This window comes from Monodelphis domestica, chromosome 6 (genome assembly GCF_027887165.1).
Source record: "Monodelphis domestica isolate mMonDom1 chromosome 6, mMonDom1.pri, whole genome shotgun sequence".
NCBI classification, from domain to species: Eukaryota; Metazoa; Chordata; class Mammalia; order Didelphimorphia; family Didelphidae; genus Monodelphis; species Monodelphis domestica.
Genome location: NC_077232.1, coordinates 171,089,096 through 171,103,657, shown reverse-complemented (window position 1 = coordinate 171,103,657; position 14,562 = coordinate 171,089,096).

Sequence of the window (14,562 nt, the reverse complement as noted above, 5' to 3'; positions counted from 1 at the left end):
ACTTGCACTACATGAGGGGATTAAAACCAGGGAGTGATCAAAGGGAAATATACAGACACACCTCTGCTGTTCTGTTTTTAAAAACTGGGCCTAGTGGCTGGGTGCTAATTGCCTTGAAAGCAGAGAGTGTAGCTATTCTTTAAAAAAATTGTTCAAAAAAAACATTTCATGGGGCTTTTTGCAAATTGCATTCCCCTAAATTGCTTGAAATCCAGGGAGATTTTCAATAAATGACAAGTTCAGGAAAACACAACTCCTTCATTGTAATAATAATGGAGCAGCAGAAAAAAATGGTGGCTTTTTAAGAATTGTTGAAATAACATAAGTATGACTTTTATGTTCTTAAAAAATTACAGTTTTATAACCCTTGTTTCGAAGAATTGCAATTTTTGCCTGGAAAAGCTCCCTCTTTCAACTAAGGTGGTGAATTAGAGCTGAAAAATATGATCATTTTATGTTAGTAAATTACTAAAGAGGACAGGCAATATTTGCATTGTTAAAAATGGCCAAGAGCATGATTACTTTACATAGGTATTATAATTTTCAGCAATATTTTTGTTCAGTAACAGCATGATCTACTCATGCAAATGGAAACAAGACTAGAGGGTTTCCAAAATCTCATAGTAACCATGCCAAGCTCAGAAATGCTTTTCTGCACTCTTGATGGATCTTGATATTCCCTCCCTGACAGAAAGGTGATGAATTGAAGATGAAGAAAGAGACATGCATTTTCAGAAATGGCCAATGGGGGAATTTATTTTGCTTGATTATCATTGTTTGTAACAAAGGTTTTTATTTTCTTCTAGTTTTGGAGTGCGTGGAGTAAAGGATGAGGGTTTGGGTAGCAGTTAAATATGAAAGAATGAAAGAATAAAAGAATGAATGAAAGAAAGAAAAGGAAGGAGAGAGGAAGGCATGAAAGAAAGAAGAAAGGAAGGAAGGAAGGAGAAAGAAAAAAAATTGAGGGTCTTCCTGACTCCAATTGCAATATATATTTTTTACTATGCATTGCTTTTTTTGACTAGAGAAAAAAAACAATTAAACCCCCTTGAAAACAAGAATTCCAAAAAGAAATACATAATTGCTTTACATAAATTATCCCATTTAAATCCTCTTAGCAATCTTGGGAGGTAGCTGTTATTGTTATTCACTTTTTGCAGTTAAGGAAATGGAGGCTGAGAAAGGTTAATTGACTTGCCCAGAATTATACAGGTAGTAAAATAAAGCAAACTATGAATCAGATCCAAACTCAGGTGTTCCTGATTCTGAGCCAGAACTTTCCAAGAAAAAAAAATAAGGAATATCAATGGATTATGTAAAATACCCAGAAAAGAACAGAAGAAATTTTACAAAGGGAAGATAGACAATCAGGGAAGTTTTGTTATCATGTTCAGTAAAACATGTATTTAAATTGTCCATAATAGAGTTCAGTTTTATATGCAATTCTTTTATCTATTCTTATTGGTATATTAAAATATCATGCTAGTTTAAGATTGTTAAATTCATAAAAATGTTTTTTTCAAGTCAAGGATGATCAAAATGAAATGTATAGCATTCTGCTGTTCTAGTTTTCAAATAATGACTTTATTAATTATTTACTGGGTGTGAAGCACAGTGTTTAGGTACTGGGGAAGTTAGATGAGATTTTATCCCTTATATCATCACAGAACTTTCTATTTAGTAAGGGAATATGGCATACACAAAGAAATATCATGCAAAATCCTATATGTTTAAGGGTATAAAGGTTTGCAAACCAAAATGGCAGCAAACTAAATATCCAACAATAAATGGTGGTACATTAATATAAAATAATGGATTGTGTGTATCATACTACTACATGTATTATATTATATATTTTACTGTAATCAAGATAGGCAATTTTGAGGAATGTAAAGAATATGGCAAGAACTTTTCAAGTGAATGCAAAATGAAAAAAATAGAATCCCAAAGAAATGAGTACATACAAATTACCATTATTTGAGAAAAAGCAAAGGAAAATGAATGGGAAAAGAATCTAGACTGGTAATAGAAAGAGGGTATAAAGCAGATGTTATAGTCTGCATTGAAATTGATTAATCTGAATTTAAATATGCAATGTTATGTTCTTATGAGCAAAATAAGGCTATATGTGTGAGTGTATACAATTTTTTTTAAAAAGAGAGCTTTGTAAGCAACATGTTCTAAGATGCCTAAGGGGGGAAAAGGCCATTCTAAATAGAGATGATCAGAGATGACCTTAGGGAGTGGGTAGCATTTAAGTTGAATTTTTTCATTTTAATTTTAAAATATTTTTCCATGTTTCCATGATTCATGCTTTTTATCTCCCCTCTTCCCTCCACCCTCCCAGAGCCAACAAGCAATTCCATTGGGTTGTACAAATGTTATCACTTGATACCTATTTCCATATTATTCATTTTTGCTATAGAGCAATCTTTTAAAGACTAAACCCCAAATCCCATACACATATATACATGTGATAAGTGATGCCATATGTTTTCTTTTTGCATTTCTACTCCCATAGTTCTTTTTGAGTTGAATTTTGAAAGATATATAGATATATAAAAAATAAATTGATAGAGGAGGAATATGGACTGTCAAGGTTAGAGGAGAGAGATTGTTCTGTTCAGGCCAGGGAGCAGAGTATAAACAAATAGGGAGAGTAAGGAAAGTACACAGGAGATGGAAAGTAGTCTCCAAAAGCCCTAGAGCATAAAGGAAGGGAAAAATAGAAGCTCCCATTTGGCCATGGACCATGACCTTTGTGAAGGAAATTTATGTCAGTTAAATCTAATTTTTGAACTTGGGTCCTCTTAATTCTTTTTTTTTTCTTAATGAAGAAAATCAGAGTGGAGTATGATAGGAAAGTCATCTAGTAGCAGAGGTCCATCTTACATTAAAAGAACAAGTTTTTAATCTTTCTCTCTTTGTGACCCTCAACCCTGCCCATTGTCTTTACCTTGATCTCCAATTCCTTTACCCTTAAGGTCTTTCCAAAGCTATCACCTCTTCACTGGTTACATTTTCCTCCTTTTCCTGTCTTGACCCATTGGTGAATCAAGTTAAAATTCTTCTGATGTGGAGTCCCTTGCCACTGATCTTATTGCTGATGATCCCTTGTGAAAGTCCAATCTTGGACTGCTCCTACAACCTCTACCTTTAATTTTGCTCTCATGCTGATCAAGGATCTGGAGCAAATCACAAAACCGTGTTAATTGAGCCTACTCATCTCAAGTGGGTCTTCAATGCAAATCAATTCACAATCTCATTCACCACAACAGTTATTGTCTACCTTTTTGTCTTTCAAACCTTCCATAGTGTCCCTTTCCTACACCCTATTGACTGAGGACCTTGGTTGATATTTCACTGAATAAACTAAAGTAATTCAAAGAGAACTGCATCTTTCTTTCTCACCTTAGATTGCGTAGATATGACCATCTCCTCCATTATCTTCTCATCTACTCCCTACTCATATGATAGAGATGGTCCTTGCCAAGTCTCTATTCACCCTTGCTATTAATCCATTTCCTATTATCCCGTAGATTGTTCCATCCACGTTCTCTGATGAAACATCACTGGGCTGATTCTTTGCTATCTCTACCTTATACTTAAAGCATCTAGGGATACTTGAGACTCTAGAACAATGGTATCAAACTCAATAAAAATTGGAATCATTCAACCATACATAAGGATCCCTGTGGGCTGCACGGTGCCTTAGTTATAAATGTGATGTAATCTACGTTTTATTCTATTTTTACGTTATATCTCAATCTGGTTCAGGTGGCATTTCATAGCGTGGAGAGTTAGAGGACTACAGGCTACCTGTTTGACCCCTCTGTTCCAGAGCCCTAGTGAAATGCAGACATTTTAAATAGGCATGGATTTGGAGACTAGAGGTTCAATTAGTTATGCAGATGAAAGGGGAAAAATGCTTCTGAGAAATTCAGTATTTTTGTTTATGATTCAGAATATTAAAATCTCAGCTTCTCATTGATGTGAAATCTCATTGAGGCTATTTCTCTCTGAAAGAACAAAAGCTATTGTTGAAAAATGAAACCTATTTAGTCACTCTATTGTTTGTTTCATCACACGTGCTGAATAGCCACCTTCACTGATTGTTTCTCATTGGACAAACCCAGCTTTCATGAGATGTAGCCAGAGGCATGTACCTCATGATTTGACTTCACATTCTCCTATACTTTTCTGCAAACCATATTTCACTCAGTTGTCAGAACAATTTTTCTTTAACAGAGATCTGGACATGTTATTTATTCCTCTGCTCCATTGTGGGATCCCTCTGGCAGATAGAGGAAACTTCAAACATCCTCTATGTGGCATCCAAGGCTGCCCACAACTTTATTCCGCTTACATTTCCAGCTTTAGCTCATTTTACTTGTCTCTTTGCATTCTCCCCTCTAGGGGAACAGAACAACTCTGTCCCTCCAACAGATTTTCATATCTTTGCTTACATTCTTCCTTCATATCAGTCAGAACTTCCATTCTATTCTTTTTCTTTTGAAATCTTGTATTCCTGTCCATCCTTAAAAGTTGAACTTTTTAAAGTAACTGGGGCAGAAATTTCCATTTGTCTTATGATGGTTGAGAGACTCATTTGATGATAATTATGATGTCTTAACCAGTCAAATAATAAATTATTTAAAAAATATTGGATCTTAGAACCAAACGAACACTATACACAGAGATGAATTGTTCCACGTGGTGGAACAATTGAATATGATAGACTTCTCTACTAGCAGCAATGCAATGACCCAGGACAATTCTGAGGGACTTATGAGAAAGAACACTATCCACATCCAGAGGAAGAACTGTGGGAGCAGAATCACTGAAGAAAAACAACTGCTTGATCACATGGTTCAATGGGGATACGATTGGGAATGTAGACTCTAAACGATAACTCTATTGCAAATATCAATAATATGGAAATAGGTCTGGATCAATGATACATGTAAAACTTAGTGGAATTGCTCATTGGATTTGGGTGGATTGGGAGGAGGAGAAAGAACATGAATCACGTAACCTTGGAAAAATACTTTAAATTAATTAATTAATTAAAGAAATAAAGAAACAAAAAGAGTTATCAGCTCTTGAGAATTTCAGTCATTTCACCCATACTCCTAGGAAAATAAATATTTTAAAATTCCAAAAACATCAGGAAGAAGTAAGTATGAAAAAGGAAGAAAGGTAGTAAACTTGATCTGTACCAGATATTATGCCCAGGCACTTTTCAAATATTATGTCATTTGGTCCTCACCACAACTCTAGGAGGTAAGTCCTATTTATTACCCCCAGAGGAAACTGAAGTGAACAGAATAATTAGTAAGTGTTTGAGGCTGGATTTGAACTCAGGTCTTCTTTATGCCTCTAGGTCCAAAGCTTTATCCACTTTATCCAAGGAAGTAAGGAAGATATTGAGTAGTGGCGATGAGCAACCGTTACAGTGGAAACAACAGTGAAAAACATCAGAATTCTGAATAATACTAATGAACAGTCATATTTTTAAGTGATTGTCGGTGAAGTCTAACTCCCGACTCTCAAGGGAGAGGTGGTGGTCTTTAGGTGTGCAATGAGGCATATGTTGTCGGATATAATCAGGTTGATTTTTCTTTCTTCATGGTTGGACTCTGCTCTCCAGTGCTCACTGACCTCCATCTGTCTCACTCTGCTGACCTCAGCTGGACCACTGATTTTTCCTTGGATTTTCCAGTCATGACTCAGTGTGATACTCTTTCTAAGACTTCATTGAAGTAGTAGTCAGAGACAGCTCAGCTGTACTGCTCTGCTCTCTTTAGCGGTCTCTGTTCCCCATCTAATGTCCTCCCAAGACAGAGAAGAAGGAACACCACGCTCCCCACTTAGCACTATGCTAAGTCCTCAGGAGAGCCAAAGCTTAAGGAAAGCCTTCAAAGACTTCCCAGGCAGATAAGACACCATAAACCAAAGGAATATATGAATTCTCAAGTAAAGTTCTTTTTTTTATTTTTATTTTTTTTAAACCCTTACCTTCCATCTTCACTACTGTGTATTGGCTCCAAGGCAGAAGAGTGGTAAGGGCTAGGCAATGGGGGTCAAGTGACTTGCCCAAGGTCATACAAATGGGAAGTGTCTGAGGTCAAATTTGAACCTGGGACCTCCCATCTCTAGGCCTGGCTCTCAATCCACTGAGCCACCCAACTGCCCTCAAGGAAAGTTCTTTACCAACTAGAGAGTAGGAGAAAGCAGAACTTCTGGTCCAGGTACCTGGCTTAGAAATTCTACCTTATATATGGGAATTTATTTTGGACTTTATAATCCGGGACCCTGATATAAAAATAATATTGCATATGAAAAGTAAATCCTGACATGAGTGGCCTCAGCATCAGCCAGACCTGGGATTAAGTTTTTTCTCTCACATGTGGCCTAGGTGACTCTAAGCAAGTTATTTGACTTCTAAGTGCTCCAGACAACTGTAAATTGGAGAGAACTCAGGAATCTATATTAGTAGAAGAAGTTCTCTATAATAATGAAATTATAAATTTGGTTAAGTAAAAAAAAAACTGCCATAAGGCATAATAATATTTCATTAATTTCCTCTACCAGAATTTGTTCAGTCATCTTCCCACCAATGGATACTCCAGTCACATGAGGACAGCCCCCACAACATAGGGCCCACCCTTCCCTATGTTAATATCTCAAGCATTTAAAAATAAAATATTTATAAATCATTCTGAACCCTTATTAGACTCTTCAGAAAAGCTGCCATCAGGAGTGAGAAACGAGAACTTTGGAAATTGTCTTCTCTTCATTAGATGTGTCCAAGAATAACCTACCTATGAAGATCAGGGTGGAAATCCATGGAAAACCCTGTCAGAGAATGAAACTCATCTATGAATAAATTTACTGTTTTTAGTCTCAACTGGAAAACCCCTCTTTTCTTGACTGGCTGGCCACTCTCCAACAAAACAGCGGACTCTTTTAGATATTCACCATGACTACTGGCAGTTTGCATGGGGACCTGGTTGCCCCATTTTGATTAGTACAAGTCAGTGGGTTTAAAACAGTTCCCTCAAATCAGCTCACAATAGTCTATCCTCAGAAATAAACTAAAGGCATCTTTTATCTATACACATCATATGAGCCATTTGAATTTATAAAAATTATTGCAATGATTTGGCATAAATGAGGGAACTCCAAGACAGAGGGGAAAAAAAATTATAGACCTAATTTAAATTTTGACTTTGTCATTTCCAAACTGTGTTACCTTAGGAAAGTCATTGAACTAATTTGGGTCTCCATTTCCTCATGTGTAAAATGAGGGCATTGGATTTTGCTTGGGCTAACCTTTATTACATCATGGACCCCTTTGGTTTCCTGGCGAAGACTATGCACCCCTTCTCAGAAGAATATTTTTAAATGTGTAAAATAAATTACCTAGGAGGAATGGGTTGAACATTTCTGTAGAACTTAAGGTCAGGCACTGTGCTAAACATTTTAAAAAAATATTATCTCTTTTGATCTTTGTAACAACTCTGGGAGATAGATGCTTTTCTTGTCCCCAATGGACAATGGTGGACAATGAGGCAAACAGGTTGAGTGATTATAGCATTTATTTGAACCTTGGTTTCTTCATCAAAACTGGTCATAATAATTATCCATACTTCACTGAGTGACTGTGAGAATTAAATGAGAAAAATCACATGTAAAGGACTATGTATGCATCCTGCTATTACTTTTTTTTTTCTTTATGTGTTTCTCACACATCACTGAGATAAAAACCAAACTGAGTTCTCAGCAAGAGGACTTGAGTTCAAACTCTGACCCTGCTACTTAGAAAATTTTTGTTTGACCCTGGGCAGACACATTCTGTCTGGTGGAATCTATGGACCTCTTCTTAGAACAATATTTTTAGATGCATAAAATAAACTACACAGGAGGAAGTGAATAGGCATTTACACAGCTTATATTACCTTTGAGTTCCATTTTCGCTTTAAATCTGTGATTCTGAGCACCAAGAACCCCGGTAATCCCAACTAGACCAAGCAGTTACACTTTACTGAACTTTCTGCTTAGATGAGTGCAGCTATGTAAAGGTCACACGTCCCTCTCTGGCCCTCCTAGGTGCCAGGAATGCGGAGATGGTCACGCTGGCTCTCCCTCTCTTTCCTCCCAGAAGGAGAAGAGTCCTCCTCTTGCCGGACAAGCATGGCCAGCGACTACTGGGAAATCGTCCTGCATTATCCTCGTGCCCATAGCTCTAGGAAGGAAGGCTCTTACAGAGAATATCACAGGAATGAAAAACTCTGACTTGTTCCCTTGTCCTTATGTTCTCAGGTAAGAAGTATGATCTGCCCGCTAGACCTTCTGTCCTAGTTTTTGAATGCAACTTTTTTTGTGTGTGTGTCTAGCCATTCTTTGATACTTAATAGTTGATCTTTAGGACAGGGGAAAAATCAATATTTGCAGACAAGTCATTCCTTTTCTGGACCCCCAACAAAAGAAGAAAAGGACTAGATGAATATTCTTGGAGTTTGCCACAGCTTTTATAAAGCCCCAAATCTCTTAGGTCAGCAGAGTCTATGATGACTACTAAAGTGTACAGATGTCTTTTGAAAACACATTGCAAAAATACTTACCTAAGGCATATCTCTTTATTCCATCACCCAAGCGGTTAGCACAAAGAATTCTGGGGGAAGTCTTCTAAAGGCAGGTAGTGCTTTATAGAAGGCAACACAGAGGGAGACACAACAAAGGGACTTCCCAAGATCAACGGGAACATGCTGAGATTGGGGTGAGGTGGTGGGAATTGGAAAAGGATTAGAACAAAATTAAGACATGAGAGCAATGGCAGAGGCTGTGGGGCATGCTTGATTGGATGGGAGGTAAGAGCAGTCCTATTCTGTAGCACATGAGGTACGGTTCAGGGGGTCACAGGATTTAGTTAAAGATATTTCAGGGACCTCAGACCTACTCCAGTTCCATAATTTTACAAAAGGGGAAACCGAGACCTAGATTGATGGATGAAATGACTTGCTGAAGGGAAATTGTGATTGATCAGTTGTTTCAGTCATTTCTGACTCTTTGGGACCCCTTTTGGGGGTTTTATTGGCAAATATACTAGAGTGCTCTGCCATCTACTTTTTCCTGCTCATTTTCCAGCTGAGGAAATGGAAACAAACAGGGTTAAGTGATTTGCCCAGGGTCACACAGCTAGTAAATATCTGAAGTCAGATTTGAACTCACAAAGTTGAATATAAATACATACACACCTCTCTGGGACTCAAATAGACAATATGAAGGAGATAGTGTAAGATTAAAATTAATATCCAATAACTCCAAGTATTATGTTATAAAATTAATATTAATATTAATTAATATTAATATTAATAAAACAAGCAAATTATTGATATTAATGATTTATTATTAAAACGAATAAAATAAATAAAAGTTTAATCTATAAATAAAATTCATAAAAATTCATAAAATTCATAAAAATCATTAAAATATATATTAATAATTATTTGAAGTAGAAGAAAAAAGAAATAGAAGTAAAACCTGAGTAAAACCCTCCTGCCTCTCACCTCACCCCACCTCCACAAGCCACGATCAGGGGAAAAGAGAGAGAGGGCAGGGTCACACACAAACTTTATCTCCAAAATGAATGAAAGTGGGATGCTGGGATTTAGTGTCCTGGGGAGCAGATTCTAATTACACAATTGGCTAGAGCAGTGATGTCATACTCATGTAGAAAGAATTGGGGGGGTGTCAATAAACTATAAGTAAGGATCCCTAGGGGCTACATATTGACTTGGGAAATACATCTATATTAGAGAGCCAAACCTGTTCAAATCTGGCTTCCAACACTTACTGGCTGTGCCTCAGTTTCCTCATCTTTAAAATGACCTGGAGAAAGAAATGGCAAACCACATCAGTATATTTGCCAAGAAAATTCCAAATAAGCTCATGAAGAATCAACTATGACTGAAAAATGATTGAACAACAAATTGAATTTTTATTTTTTTGTTAAGTATTTCTCAGTTACAAGTTGAATCTAGTTCTTTCTCTACTCAGGAATATTTTAAACTGCATGTAGACCTCCAGCAATATATTTGATAATTTTGGGTTAGATGACAGAGCTCCAAGATCTCTTCCAACTTAGTCTCTAAAGATGTAATCTTTTGATATTTTCTGTTGAAAAACTGTTAGTACCCTCTATTCTCTTCTGTTTCTAGGCAATATCTAATCTCTTTGAGATGACAGATTTTTTCAGACAATTAACATGTCTAACAAATGTACTACAGCTATCAACCAGATGGTACTACCACGTGGTAAGAGTGATTGAGATGCCACCAATAACTACTGACCTCCATGTTTACTGTCATTTTAAAATCATCTCATTAAGTGTAGGATCCACACATCTACCAAAGGCATCCTCAATGAAAATCTGAGAAAGGAATAGCTACACTTTCATAAGTTATTTTCTGTAGCAAACTACATGTTTTAAATCACATAATTCACTGAAAGTTGCAGAGAATATAAGATTATGTTATGTTTTGATTGCTGATTAGAAAAAAAAAGTCTTATTAAGTAGAGTGAAAAGTGGCATTAAAGTATTTCCTCCAGGAAGATATCTCTCATGTCAAATCATATAAAATTCTTCAATAAATGCAGTCATAGAGTGAATTCTCTTTGATGATCCCCTGATTACTATTGTTAACCAGGCCATTCAATATATGAATGTTTGCCAATGGTATTGACCTCTGTTATTGAGCATGACAATTCAGAGTCCAGACGGAAGAGCGATTCCTTCTAAATGCTAAGGTCCTACTATTTGTAGCTGATAGTATTTCCTATTATTGTCCTTAGTTATTCAAAAAAGAATACTCCCAAATGATCCAAATGTGAAATAAAAAGCATTTTATAGACTATGATATGGAGTTGGAGAGTCAGTCCACTGAGGAATCCATCTCACCATATATCTACAGATAACCCATGAGTTGGTCACAGAATTAAAGAATTAAAAAAAAAAGAAATTCTGGATTTATTAAGAATTCAGGACTTGAACTAAGATCTTCTGAATCATAGACTAGTACTCTCTCATCCATACTTTGCTGCTCTCATTTGTATAATTAGAAATCTTCTACCTTTGGACTCCATCTCCCAGAATTCTCTTCTTGTCCCAAGAATCCTTTTTCTTTCATTCATGTTTGGATTTGTTATGTGTGTATATAATTTTGTGACTCCTCCCTCTCTCTCTCTTTTTCCCAAATACGAGGCTGAGAAAGTAGGTTTTCTTTACTAAGGTTTTTCTTCCCTTACTTCAAGTTTGATTATTAATAAGTCTTATGAATATAATACTTGAAGTATTGGATATTAATTTTAAAATCTACACATCCCTCTTTCAAGCCAGTTCTCCTTATATTTCGTTATTATCCATTTGGTTGTATTTCCAGCTTTCTTGATAGAGTAGGACTATATTAGACTTTGGAAGGCAGGACAGAGTAAGCTGTTATGCATGTCATCTGCATGGAAAGCACTTGACATTTTAAAGAGTAACTCTAGGAATTACTTAGAGACAAAAGATAACAAGAATGACTGGCTTTTTCTCAGGAGAAAAACAAGAACTGGAAATTAAAAGGTCTTCAAGTTAGAATTGGACATTAGGGTCATCTAGCCCAACTCCATTTGTCCACAAGGAAAGAGAGGAACAGAGGAGAGAGGGATTTGTCTCTGCATTTTCTGGTTCCAAATTCAGCCCCTTTTTTGTACTATACATCATTAAAGGATAATAATTGACCCAGAAATTAGATATGAGAATGATTATTGATTGTTCATTCTGGCCATGGTGTTATGGCCCACTGACATGCATGGAGTAAAATTGTGATGTTTCAAATACTACCTTGACATACCCTAATAAATGAAGTAAATGAAAGCAGAAAAGCATCTAATTAATCTCTTGAGTTTCTTTTGAATCAAGAATTTGAAGACTAATGAAAGAATGAAAACAGAAAAGGCAAAGGAGAAAAGTACTAATCATATGCTGATTTTTCCACTGGGGAATTAGGATAGTGGTTTCAGATCTTATGTCTTAAAAATAACCCATTGGGATGGAAAGTTAAGTCATAATCCTCCATTTCTTATATCAATAGTTCAAATTTTTAAAAAATTCTTTAGTGTATGAACTCTTTCATGACTTAGAATAAGGATTATAAACATCCCCCCAACCTTTTTTGGTAAAGCCTATGAACCCCTTCTTAGAGTAATGATGATGACAGCTAATATTTATAGTATTTACCATGTGTTGGGGTCTGTGCTAAGCATTACTGAATTATAATAATAGCTAATATTAACATAGTTTACTATGTGCCAGGCACTGCACTAAGCCCTTTACAACTATTAAGCCATTTAGTCCTCACAATTACTCTGGGAGAAGTGCTATTATTACCTCCATTTTTATAGATGAGGAAATTGAAGCAAAAGGGAGTTAAGTGGCTTTCCCAAGGTTACAGAGCTAGTAATTTCTTGAAGTCGGATTTGAACTCAGTTCTTCCTGACTCTATACACTAATAGATAAACTAAATAAAGCATATAGGATTATGAAGTAAACCAATTATGTTGAAATAGTTATCAAAATGTTAAAAAATAGGTTAATGAGCCCCAAGTTAAGAACATGAACCTTAGAAAATTATACTTCATAAATTTCTGTGCCTCTTTTCTTTTGAAAAACAAACCAACTCTGATGATTCTTCTAAAGAATATCTCCAAACTATTTTTTTTTTACTAGTTCTTGATTGCTAGATACCCTGTCCTTTGAAAGCTGCAGACTTGGAGATACCTATTAGAACTTAACATTGGCTTCAAGAACCCTCCTTCATATTACAATTAAGTGTCAGAATAGGACTTTTGCTGAGGAATCTGTAACACACTGAAACTTAGAATTTAACAAACAGCACAGTCAACCAGTTTAATTAATTCAGTTTAATAGCTCTTGTCTTGGCTCTGAAGAACATTCAACTTTCTAGGACAGATGCACACAAGCCAAGTCACTGTGATGTAGAGAGTGAATGTGCATAAGACAACTATAAGAAGAGTTCTAGGAGTTTGAAGGAAGTAGATATTACTTCCACTTGCCACTTCCTTCCCCATTATGAAAGAAATGGCACTTGAGTTGAGACTTAAAGGTGAAGTGAGTAAGCTTTCACCTGGGAAAGTTCAGGAAACAATGTGGAAGATTACATATAGAGTTAGACCTAGCCTCAGGAAGACCCTGTGTGAAAATCTACTTGTCATTTACTAGCTATATGACCTGGAGCAAATCACTTAAGGTTACTTTATGGGCTTTAGTTAGCTCTTCTGTGAAAAGGGTAATAATACTAATTATAGCACCACCCACATGTAGTTGTTATTAGGATTAAATGAAATAACAGAAGAAAAGTTCTTTATGAAGCCTGATGTTCTGTATACAACTCAATTATCTTCTTCAATATCTCATACTTAAACAAAAGTTTAAATAGAAATTGTTCTAGGTCAATTAATAATCCTGTGCACAGATAAATAAAATAATTGATTTTGTAATTGAATAGAAGTATTAGAATGTGAGATTCTCCTATGTAGCATCATTGGTAAAGTTCTAAGGGCAAATAGGACAACATGAAAGACATCATTCAATGTGTTATATTAACAACATCATGTTATTTCCAAGATGATTCTTTATTTTGAAAGCATTATTATGTTATAATATATGATATAATATTATCTTCTTCTCCTCCTTCTCCTTCTCCTTCTCCTTCTCCTTCTCCTTCTCCTTCTTCTCCTTCTTCTCCTTCTTCTCCTTCTTCTCCTTCTTCTTCTTCTTCTTCTTCTTCTTCTTCTTCTTCTTCTTCTTCTTCTTCTTCTTCTTCTTCTTCTTCTTCTTCTTCTTCTTCTTCTTCTTCTTCTTCTTCTTCTTCTTCTTCTTCTTCTTCTTCTTCTTCTTCTTCTTCTTCTTCTTCTTCTTCTTCTTCCTCCTCCTCCTCTTCTTCTTCTTCCTCTTCCTCTTCTTCTTCCTCTTCCTCTTCTTCTTCCTCTTCTTCCTGTTATTATTGTTATAGATTGTTGTTAGGCCAAACAATGGCGTCAAGCATTTGTAAGTACTCTGAGTCTCCAGGGCACAAGTTTCTGATAGGAAATAAACAAATATTTGGATCCTGAGTAATAACCATGCCCGCCCACTTCACACTGTAATCAACAGAGATCTCTGTCTACTCAGAGAGAATGAAAAAACCTGGGGAGCAGGAATCTGGTTAAAGGGGAGCATGTCTATCACCAATGCATCTCAGAAGTGTAATTAGGAATTTTAAAATATAAGTCCTGCAAACAATGCCTGCAGCAAATTGTACAAGTCTTAATGTGAGATGCAGAGGGAAGGGCTAGATGGTGAATACCACTCTGCTATAGTAGACCAAAGGATGGGTGTAGATGGAGTAGACAGGAGCTCACTCATCCTTGTCATCTGGTAGTTTTATATAGTAATAGCATTCTTTTTGTGTAAGTGATAAGCCTTCTTTTTTTCATGTTGCTAAATCCCCATAA